This window comes from Phasianus colchicus, chromosome 9 (assembly GCF_987193195.1).
Source record: "Phasianus colchicus chromosome 9, bPhaCol1.hap1.1, whole genome shotgun sequence".
Taxonomy (NCBI): domain Eukaryota; kingdom Metazoa; phylum Chordata; class Aves; order Galliformes; family Phasianidae; genus Phasianus; species Phasianus colchicus.
In genome coordinates, this window is record NC_143444.1 from 18,101,619 (window position 1) to 18,114,238 (window position 12,620).

Sequence of the window (12,620 nt, forward strand, 5' to 3'; positions counted from 1 at the left end):
AAACACATGATTCAAAACCAACCTGGAATTCTGAGTGAGACTACCTCATGAAAGGAAGTACCTCATAACACAATTGTGGGAATCTTTGTCTCATGGCGTTATGTATGCTGGTATTTTACACAGATTTAAGAAGGATAGTGGTAGATTACAGAGGAAAAAAGTCCATCAAGGGCAATTGTTTCCTGGTGTCTCCCCTGGGAGAATAGTCTAGAGAAATGTCATTACATGCTTATCTCTATGCGTGTGTTTTTCCATGTTCACTGGACATTGTCAGAGACAGAATACTTGGATAGATGTATCACTTATTTGATGTTGTTCTATTAAATACTACAAAAAGAAATAAGTCTGGGGAAATAATTTTATTTTAATAAAATATTTAATGACTTCGTTATTCTTTTCCTCAACACCGGAATGACAGCAAGATAGACTCTCCTATCTGCCAGGCTGCGTCTGTCCACAGGGTTCTTGGTAATTCTAAATGATGACTGTATTAGCATTGTGACTTTTGATAAATTGTATTCATTCTCTAAGAAAGAAGGTGTTGCTAGTATGGATAGATTTATTGCTTTATTTCAGTATCAGCCATAAGTGAGAGAGTTATTAGGACTCTATTGTTAGATAGTGGATAACATCTTTTGTTAAAATTAAGCAGTAGTAGTCAGCATGGTCACTTAACAACAGGGTCACTTGTTCATATCCCAGGAACTGCTTGTTTAACTCATTGCCATTCTCTTCCAGGCATGATATCATGGTGAAATTCTAAGGAGACTTTCATTGACTCTGCTAGGAAAGAAGGAAGAATTAAGTCCTAGATGCAGTTGTACACAGTACTGGTAAAGCAACAAATCCTGTCAGGTAAGTGCACTTCTTTATTAGAGGAAATAGTTAAAATGAGAGGCAAATTCTTAAGACAGAAGATACCAACAATAACCTTTAACTATAGCTTCTTCTCATGTTTATGCATCCAGGAAGGGATGGATATTAGAGACAAACTTATGAGAAACAAGCAAACAGCTGCATCATGAGCTGTGAAGCATTTAGGAAGGGGGCTTAGAAGAGACAGAGAAGAACTTGCTGCTGGAAGAGGCTGTAAGAGACAAAATGCAGCAGTAATCATGACATGAAAGGGAACCCCTTCCCATTTTAGCAATTCATGAGTGCTTAGTAATAACTCATTCATTTTGGGATAAAAATCAGATTTGTGGCGATATGTTTTGTAAAGCTTGTTAGAACCTGATAAAAAGAAAGTTGACCTTAAGCACCACATGTTGCCAGCTGAAAAAAAAAAAGGCATCTGAGAAGAAGATAGGAATAACAACTCCTTAGTTAGGAAAATCTCAAAGGTTCTACAGATACAAGGTCTCAGTTGAGAAGGACCATGTAGAGGCCAAAAGAGATTCTGCATTAGCTATGAATCAGGTGCTCCAGGAGGATGGAAGTCTGAAGGATATGTGATGCCAGCAAGGGCTAGCTAGAGGACCAGTCTCTTACAATAGCTGACGGTAGATGCCTGCTAAGATGAAGAAAAAAGAAACAAACCTAAAAAAAAAAAAAAAAAACCAAAACAAATAAAAAACAAATTAAAAAATCCAAACTCCACAAAACACAGAGGTGATCAGATAAAAAAACATTTAAAATCTTTGTAACATTTGGCATGTTTTAATGCCTGTTTTTTAACCACAGATTTGAAACTTGCTCTTACTGGTTCTTTTCATGTTTTGCATTGTGATTAGAAGTTTGCATTGGCACTTTTTAGATTATAGCAGGATTTGAGATAAACAAAATGATTCTGTTTCCAAGCCAGGTAAACCTTTTAAATTCATAAATATTAGTATTCATCTTGCTTCTTCGCTTGTGCTCCCACTAGTCTGTTTGCATATGTGGAACCAACAAACTCTTACTAAAATATACTACCTCAAAAAGTGATTCAGCCCAATAGTTGTGCCATGAGGTGTGTATCTGAACATTCATGCAGAAAAATGAACAATTCTAATACATGAGCTCATGTGTATCATTTGCAATCAATTGTCTTCAGAAGACTTAACACACAGAAAAATGATATCTTGCATTGTTGAAACTCACTGCGTATTTGTAAAAGTATCTGTGTTATGGTTTTGAGAGGTCTTTCAACATATTCATCAGAAAAATTTATGAAACTTTGGAGGAAAAGTAGTTAACATTTCCATATAAGCAAATTAAAACAATTCTGAAGATTCAAAAATTTTATTCAAGCCACTGCATTCATAAATATCTAGAATTTGTGTGAGTGGTGTATGATTTCCTTGGAAGCTTAGTTTTAATAATGTTGGTAGTGTTTGCTAAGATGACTTATTTGGAGTGATTATTTAAGCCTGAGAGCAAACTTCTAAAGGAGGTTGAGAAATGTATTAAGTTTTTAGTAGATAATTCTTTAGAAATTCTGTCCATTCTGTAGACACGGAATATAGCTTGATGATCAATCTTGGCTTAAAGCTCTATGCAATTTACAGAACAAATAAAGTTTGACAATAAATATTACTGTAGTTTTATAGTTCTACAGGAACTTCATATTTTCTACTGGAATTTTAATTTGCCAATCTGTTCTATATATGTTTCTGTACCCACAAGAGTAATTGACTTGTGAGTATATATAAAATAAATTATTTATGTGTGAATTTCTTTAAAGGTTTTTCTTTAATTCAAAAGATACCAAAGGTTTTTATTAAGGAGGTTAAGTGTGATCATTGTCTCTACTTTACCGGTAGAGATATGAAACTAAGATGTGCTTTGTGATCTGCTGAAGACTTAAAAGATGTTCTCAACACTATTTCAGTGGTAGCTTTCAGGATAAAATTTAGATAGTATTTGACAAACTGTATCTTCTGAACATTTTTGCCATGGTCTCTCCCAAAATTTGTTATAAGTAAGCAATTACCCTGGCAAAGTCCTGTCTTTGGAAGAGCAGATCTCTGAAGTGTTAGCTGGGCTGATGTTACTGGAAGGTTCATTTGGAGGTTTTCTAACCAAAGTTAGGGGTGGAAGGAGTGATCTTTCAATTCATAGTGGAGGAGAGGTAACTGGCACTAATAAAATCATAAAAAATGTAAACAATTTTAGATTCTGAAATTACTGTAACTCTTATGCTGAATGAAAACCCTATTTTGAATTTTGCCTACTTTGTGAACAATACATATGTTGCCCAACAATGTATAGACTTGAAAAGTATATTTGTATGGATATAGATGCAAATGTGTGTATAAACACACCCTTCTACATCAATGTATTTTATATTTTATGATCCATCCTTTCCTTTCTCTCTCTATAGCAAACCTTAATCTACATTTTCCCTCTTTTCTCTTCCTTGGCTTCAATTTTAGAGAAACCCCCATGGCCATAGGTTTTCCTTTTACAGCACCACTTATATTGCCAACTGCAGTTAAGTCATGTTTATATGTAAAGCTTAATTAAGACGAGTAAAAAAATTGTATAAAAAAAATAGGAAAATAAATTCCTCATTGCTTTTCTTATATAATAAGAAGTAAAAGAAAGTTTTGTTTCCATGTGATGACTGTGGAACTGTAGAACCTGCAGCCTCTATAGTGATAAGATTGAAAATCTATACATTTTGTCTGCCCTTCAGAACAGTTGCAGTTTGTTCTGGTGACATCCCATCTGGGAGATACGAGTTAGGTACTAGCTACTCACAAATAGGAATGAGTTTTCACACAGGCATGTATAGATTATAGGCTGGACTGCTAAAGCAGGTCTCAATATAGCATCCACAAGCTAGTGGGAAATTACTGTTCTAAGTCACCTTTTCTCACCCGTCTTGAACTTGATCCACATCTATTTGAATCGTTTCTTGTTAAGCTGAGATCAAGAGGTAAGATGGTCTTCACAGAAAATGTTCTGCCAGGCAGTGATTTCTGGAATACAAACCCCTTGCCCTGATTCACAGCCCTGAAGAATGTAAGAGGTTGATTTAGAGGTAATAAAATCTTCAAACTCTTGGCTGTTGTGAGGAAATTCCTTTTTCCACTGTGGCAGTTGTCTAGCTACTCTGTGTTGCTCCATCCAGCTGAAAAGCAGCATGGAATATTGCATATTAGAGTACATTATGCTCGTGAGAAAGTTATGTTCTAGCTTAAATCCAAAACAAAGGGACATTTTGAAATATAGTCATGAAATTGTGTACCAGGTTTATGTGCACAAATCTTCATAACAAACAGCAAATGGGGAAATTAGTCATAAAAATCCCATTTACCAATAACGGAGTTTGTGCCTGCAAACTGCAGAGCACCACTTAGAATATGGCCAATATAATAAAAAGGGAGTAATCGGATTTAATGGAAGCAGTGGTAATCAGTTTTTTCTAGTAAACTTTTGTAAGGAATGTCTGTGCTCATGTTCAGAGTACAATGGGTACTTTTGTGATATCATACAGTATCATTTCTAGCAAAGTTACATTCAGCTGGGTCCAGTTTCTCTGTATCTTCATTGAAAAAAATACAACAATCGAAAGAGCATTGAGTGACACAAAGCACAAGGACATTTCAAAAGTCTAGCAGGTGAGCTTTAGTAATTGACTGTAATTACAAACCTTTGGGCTGAATTTCTTTTAAGCTTCAGGTGGATTTTGCCATCATTTTCATGAGCTTAACGGGAAGAATGTGTGGTAGAAAGGCTGTTTACAGGTAAATAGAAAGGACACGTTTCCCGTGGATCAGTCTTTTCTATGGAAATGTAGTTTTACTAAATTTTACTTATTTTTTATACTTTTTATATCAAGCATTTGTCAGTGTGGTTCTGAGGAGAATTAGTTTGGGCAGAAATTAATTTTTTTAAAAATGTAGATTTTAAAATGGCGAAGTGGTGTTTATAGAATTTTCAGATTAGATTGCATGCAATTGACAGCGTCCTTTAAATTGACAATTTAGGATGATTCTTATTTTCAATGATCTTTCACATTTAAAGCATTTCTTTAATGGTCTGAGTTGCAGTTTAAAAATAGAAAGCCTATGCATGTGCTTCTGCTTGCTAGGGTACTGCAAACTTGATTTCTGAGGTTGCTGACAGCTTCTGAAAGATTTAGGAACTGTCAGCAGGAAACATTCCCATAGAATCTGTACTGTGAACTTTTTCTGGAAAAACAGCATCATTTAGCAGGTAATATATCTGCAATAAAAGCATAGTTATGCAATAATGGCTCATTAATATAGCAAATCATAACATGATCTTTTCTACTCAATTTTAAAAGGAACTTGTGGAGAGAATAAGCTCCTACTCAGCTGGTTGGTTAACTTGGTTGTTTTTGTATATTTTTTGTATTTAAACTTTGAAATATCAACCTGATTTTTATGGCAGATAACACTTAGTCATGACATTCTATTTCTGAATAAACAAATGTCCGTTTGAACCTAGGTTAGTACAACAGGATATTTTTTATTTTTGCTCTTTTTTGAATATGCTAGGATACTGCTGCTGTACTTTCTTTGGTATGTAACTGCTAATTTATCCTTTACGTCTTTACAATCTTGTCAGTGCTTCAAGTTTTCCTTAGTTTTTCTAATCTAAAATAATCCCAGTGAAATCCTTTGATTGTCTGTTTGGACCTGATCCACTTCTAAAGCATGAGTGTAATGGACTTTATGGCACTTACTTGGAAGTAATTTATCCAACAGAGTGAATATAGATACTTGTTTTAATAAGAATATGCTTTATGGTAAGTGGGGACGGCTATTTAATTAGCTAAAGGGAAAGCAGTTCATGATACAATCTGTTCCAATCATCTTAGACATTAAACAAAAAGTCAGACCAAGTTATTTATGTACATACACTTTATTTTCAGTTCCTTTGTGTAACCTCTTGGTAGAACTTTACAGCATTATCTGGATTAAAAAAAAAAAAAAAAAAAGTACGTATTTCTTTAAATGAAAAAAAAAGTAAGCAAAGGTTTCACTCATTGCAGTCAGGCCTTCAAGTGCATACATGGAACTTGCTCTGAAAGTAATGCCTCCCATTTATTTTCTTCAAAACTACCATAGATACAAAAAATAGAATAACCACAATAACACTATTTGATACAGAAATTTAAAAAATACTACTTTCCAGCATTATCACCACCATTAGTTGATTCACATGAATGAGCTAATCGAGACACTCTTAATTTCATGGTGTGACAGCTGTGCATGCCAGTCTGGAACATGGCTTGTCTTTCACACCGCTGTTGCCGCTACTGAAATGCACCACTCACCTCTCACTGTGCTCACACCCACTGTTTGTTCTCCATAAACAGTCAGCAAATATCAATGAATGTCAATGGGTGCCATTTTTTCTGCACAGAGAAATTCAATAACACCCCTTTACTTAATCTGCATTTCCATGTCAGATGCTATTCTGTCAGACTGCCCCTCTGCTGCCATTTGTCGCATGGCAACAAAATGTGTTAGGATATTGGTGGGAAGGTTCAGCCTCCACTGCCATCCCACCAATATTTGCCTCTGATGTTGTGGGCCAACATAATCAAAGAGGTGGTATTACTTTTGGAGCAGCCCTCATCTATTAAAGCAGTTGGCAGTGGCAGCAGTGCACAGTTTATCCTGGGTAATATGCTCTTTTGACATTTGGTGGTTTTCATCTTTCTGTTCAGAAAGCTGATGTTGGATGTTATAAAAGTATTACACTCTTCTTTCTAATGTGGATTTTTTTTCTATTGCCTTGAGCAGCCTATTTCATTGATAAATAAGATGTATTTCTGAAGCACAAGGATTCCCTTGCAGTTCTGCAGAAGATAGTAGAGTTTTAGAAGGGATTAAAGCAGCATTTGGAAGCTAAATGGAGACATGCTCCCTTTAGTTCTTCTGACTATATTGAGTACTGGACATTTTACCCTCATTCCTTGTTATATTTTGCTATTAGAAGGAAATGCAGCTTCAAACCCACAAACAGCAAAGAAAAGAAGTATGCAAGCTTTAAAGAGGTATTTATTTATGAGCATAAAGTGTTTAGTTGTGAAAATCTGCTAATTGCAATACTTCAATATCCTGAAAAAGTGTCTTTGTTTAAGGGACCAATCCAAAAGCAATTTGATTTAAAAACTCCAATGGACTCCCATGGTCTCTGATTTCCATCCCTCATCTATAATAAGTTGAAAGAGTTTTTGATATAAAGCAGCAGGTAGTGTGTGCTGATGGTTTCGCTCCTCCTCACAAACATTCATCGCCAGCTGGCTATGTGACCCTGCTTGTTCTCACAAAGTCAGTGGTAAAACTGAGATATTAAGAATATATGGCCCACGTACAAACAGGCATACTCTGAACATGACATATCCTAGTAGCTGCTTACAGTCCACAGACTCGTGGCTTTCTCCTTTTCAGTGCAAGAAGTCAGTGATGAGCAACTCCCAACACTGTATGAGTATCTTGAATAGATCATTTTATTCAGCCACGTGATGGAAACAAAAGCTTAAAAGCGTGGTAAAGAGGAGAGATGTTTTATTTAGGTGACATTATAATGCAATTCCAAGCAAAATTAACTTTGCAACCCACTTCTGGCAAACCAGTGGTAAGTTACTCACCAGTATCAGTCTTGTCTCTGTTACTTATCAAGCATGATAATAGACAGCCCGAGCTCAGTTCAAAATTACATTTTAAGGCAAAAAATTAACATCAGTATTTATTGTATACAAATAGTACCTGTCCCAAAACCCAGAGGAAAACCTGTCTGAACTCCCTAGACCTGATTGTCTAAGGCCTGTTTTCTGGAAGGTGCTAATTGCCTCCTAAGGGATGCCAAATGCTCTCAAATCCCATTGAATTCAATGAACTCCAATTGATGCATTTCAGTGAATTCCCAATGAAGTCAGCCCTCTCAGCACTGCAGACTCAAGGGCTCTCAGCAGTATTCAGGATCGTGTCCTACATGAACAAGCAAAACAGTGTTCATACAGTGCCCTGGTTGACAACAGGAAGGTTAATAAATCAAGAACATCAATTAGGAATTGCATAGCTGCACTGCTCATTTATACCGTCATTCTTCAGAGACAGATTCATCTTTAACTTTGTGTGCAGTGCGCATAGTCCCATTGATTTAGATAGGGAACTATTCAGCTCAGCTATCCAGTTCATATTCAAATGAATAAGCACCTAATTGCTTGCAGGGCTAATGCCAGAGGGGTTTAATCCCATCAGATTTAAGAGCAGGGATGGGACAGTTGACAAGCTGTCTGCTGTTCTACCATCAGCCAGACAGCTGAGCTCTCTCTGGAGCTGCTCTTCCAGCTCTACCATTAACAGTGTGTGGCCCGTTTTGTGAAGTCTGGTGGTTCAGGTGTGCTGCAGAGACAGCTCAGACACATGCAGGGGATTAGAGGACACAAGCAAATGTGATAATCTCAATGTTAACTCTGGAGTTAAAAGCACCCTCCCTTTGCAGAGCTCCAAGAAGGAGGATGTTTCCAAAAAGGACTTGAATACCGACTTTTAAGATAATGCAGCAAACGGTTCTTAGCACTTCTCTAGAGCATTTGAAGCTTCAACCATTTTCCCCATACTGTCAAATTTGGCTCTTAAGCTTCCCTGTAAAGTTGATAATTATATTATATCGGTATCACATATCTATCACTGACATGCAATCATCTCCATACTGAAATGAAGAAGCCATTTCAAAGTGACATTGCTATAGTAAGGACAGGCATAGTTTAATGACCACAGGTCACCATATCCTTAGATTTAGGTCTCATACAAAAGACCTTCAGATCTTCTAACACCTGGATCCAATACTGATTCAGAAGGAAGGACATTATCATGGCATCACTAAGCTGCTCCTGCAGTGGTAAGCTTGCTTGGAGGTCTCTGTTCCAAATACTAACCAGCCTGACCCGCCTTAGCATTTAAGATCACAGCACAAGGTGGTATGGCTGCAGGCCATAACTCTAATGAAAACCTGGTACAGTGAGTAGATTGTTCCTGGATCTCATTATAGGCAATTGTTCCACTACTTCTGCTGTTTTTAATTCCTAAACATAATATTTACCTCTAAGCATTCAAAGTTATTTTGAATTTTATCTTGACAAATCACTAAAGGGTCTATTCTTCTTTCAATGCATGCATTTAACTCTCATTAATGTTCATATGAATTATGTGCAGAGCTCAGCTCCAGCAGGTTTTTCCAGCAGGGCCTGAGTCTCAGCCCTTATATGGCGCTTCAAAGTTTCTTGTGCTTCTGAACAAACATAAAATTCTTCTGCTCGAATGGAGCAGAACAGTGCTTCCCCCAGCCTTCACTATGACCTTCTGGTCTGCTACACAGATCAGGCTGGCACCACAGCACAGGCAGTCTGCCCCTTCTCTTTCCCCATTTCCAGCCATGCTTACGTATGTGTGCTGGGAATCCTAAGGGCCTGCCTGATTTAGCAAAAAGCTCATTCAGGCTCAGCGTACAGAAGCCTTGTGCAAGCTTTTACTGTAGGGAAACTGTGGGTGTATTTTAAACTGAATCAGGCTGTAGATTACGCCTGACGTTCAGTGAACTGGAAAGGGAAACAAGCTTGTGTATGTTGCATGCCACTTTGACATTCTGCGAGCTCTGCCAGTCTTTCAATTATGCTTCTTGAAGATTCTTTTGATTATTTCTTCATATTATTGACAAAATGTTATGTATCCTGCATCAAGTCCACGGTATCTAGAAACCAACAAACCCTAAAGGAATTAATTTTTAGACACAGCAACCCTAAGGTTTAAGAGTATGAGTGCTGTTCATACAGTATTAGCTACTGTTGCAGGAATCGAGAGGCTTAGCATAAAGGTTTTGGAAAATTATGATTTCCTGGGGCTTCTGCACCAACACTTTGATACAATGCAGGTTACTTTATCAAGCACTGACTGAAGCAATCTCAAAGAAAATGCTGGAAATAGAAAGGCCTATTTCAAAACTTAAAAATGCCTCTGCAGGGCAAGGTGCATTCTCCTCTGCCTGGTGAAAGGAAAATAAATCTCTCTCTAATAGAGAAGATCTGTAGAAAACAGACCTTGAAATACCAATGTCTGCATTGCAGAGATCTCTGGATACTGTCACGAAATAACCAAATAAGTTACTTACAGTGCAGGTAGAGCTGGCTAGGAAGCCGAGTTTCCATTCTGCCATAGATTTTAGTGTTTTCTTTGAGACTGGAGGAAGGAAGAGGGGAGAATTACCCCCATTTTTTTACAAAAGCCAAAACCACAGGAAATGTGGTATATCCGAAATGAGCTGTACTGTAGGGAGTACTCAGCTGACTGATGGAGGCTGACATAATTTTGGTCAGTTTTACTGCTGTGAGTTGTGGGGAAGAGTCAAAGTGGAGGGAATTCTGTAGATGCCAGGACTTTCAGGGTCCACAGTCCATCATACAGCCCATCCTTTGAGCAAAGTCCCAAGATGTATAGACCTCTCATTTTCTAGCTTATAGAGCAGTATGGGAGCCAGGCAGCCTGTGTAGACATCAGAATTGGAAGCCTGAAAGCTTCAGGATTCAGTACAATTACAGATGTCATCATGTGAATGCCCGCTGGCTGCAGATTGTGAAAGCCGTTTTCAGGAATGGACTAAGAATCCGTGGTCCCTAAACCTCTGGCAAGACTTCTGGGCAGATAATCCAATTCTGAGTGCTCCAGTAGAGGGACAGATAGCAAGAGGTCTGAGAAGCTGGGCTTTCCAATAACTCAGTAGACAGGTTGTCAGGAAGTCAAAATGCCAAGACCTGCCTGACAGACGGTTTCATTAGATCATGGCTGAAATAAGGATTTGGGCACAAATATGTAGATTTTTTTGATCCAGCATTTTCAACAAGTTTCTCTGGAGAATTCCCAATGAGCTCTAGTTTCCAGCAGCTTGAAATGATTCAGATGTTGCTGGGTTTAGACCAGCTCTTATAAAACATAAGCAAACAGCAATTACTAAGTGAGAAATTATGAGGAAACGTTGTCTGTTTGAGGCCATGAGTTGCTAACAGAATGCTATTTCCTAGATAAATAATGCATATGTTCTCCACAGTAGGCCAGGAGTTCTCAGAATTCACCTCTCCAAATCTGAGATGGAGCTGTCTGCTTAGTCAGTAGAATAACTGCAGCCTCAAATGGAAGAGTGCTGTTTCAGGGGGGTTGGAACTACATGATCCTTGAGGTCCCCTCCAACCCAGGTCATTCTGTGATTCTGTGATTCTGTGTTTCACATGGTCATTTCTATTTTTTCCTGGAGGACAGAGCTTCATGATTGGTCATAGGTTCTCAATGAGAACTGTTTCTCTTGCACCCTTGGAAACTAAACTATGCACACCAGGTGTCTCTTCTCCTGTGGAGATTTCAGCTTGTTGTATTATCAGAATCTACCATATTCCTAACTCTTTTTGTTCTCTTTAGTTAGGGAGCAGAACTGGCTGTGACAGAGCCACTCATTACTATACTAGTTATTTTAGTAGGGCTACTTCTGTTTTTTTAATTCAACCTGTTAATATTTCAGCCACTTTTTTATTTCCTCTCCACTGTCTAGATTCCTTTCTCAAGGTAGTTTTTGTCCCAAACCCTTGTTTGGATTCCTGAGGGCTTCCCTAGTTCTTTTGTGGCCCACCAAATTGTGCAGTGGTGCGACCTGGTCCTCATGTTCCTACTGATTCCAGGAACAGATTTTTTTCAGACTATCTTTCACTGTCACATGGAAAAGGCATTCCTAGTAAATGTCTGATGTTCGAGAAATTCCCATTCTTTTCCAAGTCATACTGTTTAACATTAAACGAATGCACTAATCCAAAATCTTGCAGACAGTCCAATATAACAGTAACACATTATAAGCTTTCATACTTAAGAAAACTAAACAGAAGAGCTAACAACTGTATCTGGATAGTAGCCATCATAGTGCTATTTTTAATATACCATTTATTTTTGTTTTTCTATCCTTTGCATAGTTGGTGCACTTAACTGTGCTTTCACCAGTGATGAAAATAGCTTTGATGTTCTCAAATGACAGTTTGTTTTACCCTAGAAGGAACAATAGCCAAGCCTCCATTTTCACTAATTGAGGGCATCAGTGATCTTTGCAGTTGTTGCTGTATCTTTGTTTTAAAATAGTGAGCTCATTAGAGACAGTGGACTCTGCTTCCATTGGAATGGTTAACAAGCTGCAGCACAGAACATTTCTACATGCCTTCCTACCTCCTCAGAGATTGACTACCTTAGTCATCTGTGCTGTTATAGCCCGTAATACAGATTGTTTGCTGAAATATGAAGGAATTTTACCATTTTGTGGTACTGGAATTAGTGTATTATTATTGGATTCCAGGCCTTCATTACTTTGATGTATTTATTTTAACTACAGTTCTTTAAAAAGCAGATCTGTGAAATAACTTCTGGCTTAATATACCAAAATAAAATATATTTAAGGGCACTATGGTGGAAACATGCTTGATTGAGAGCTGTAGGTATTAATGCAAATAATTGGTGCTAAATTTATTTCAGAAACCTATGTTTACTGAGGCAACTTGAACTAAGCAATGATCGCATGATCTTACGACAATTGCATACTTTAGTGTGAGACAGGTGTTATGTTACTGGATATATATAGTGTCATTTTGCCACTCTGAAATAGCTCTGAGCTGTTGTTCTTACCAT

The 12,620-nt window shown here is 37.6% G+C and overlaps 1 protein-coding gene across 1 annotated transcript in view; it reads left to right on the forward strand.

Moving 5' to 3' along the window:
• Positions 1-4,499: 4,499 nt before the first annotated feature.
• LOC116243490 (uncharacterized) overlaps positions 4,500-12,620 on the forward strand; it is a 226,471-nt gene continuing 218,350 nt past the window's right edge. Inside the window, exon 1 of the mRNA XM_090146395.1 lies at positions 4,500-4,547. The gene's annotated coding sequence lies outside the window, so the exon portion shown is untranslated. The remainder of the gene's footprint in view (positions 4,548-12,620) is intronic.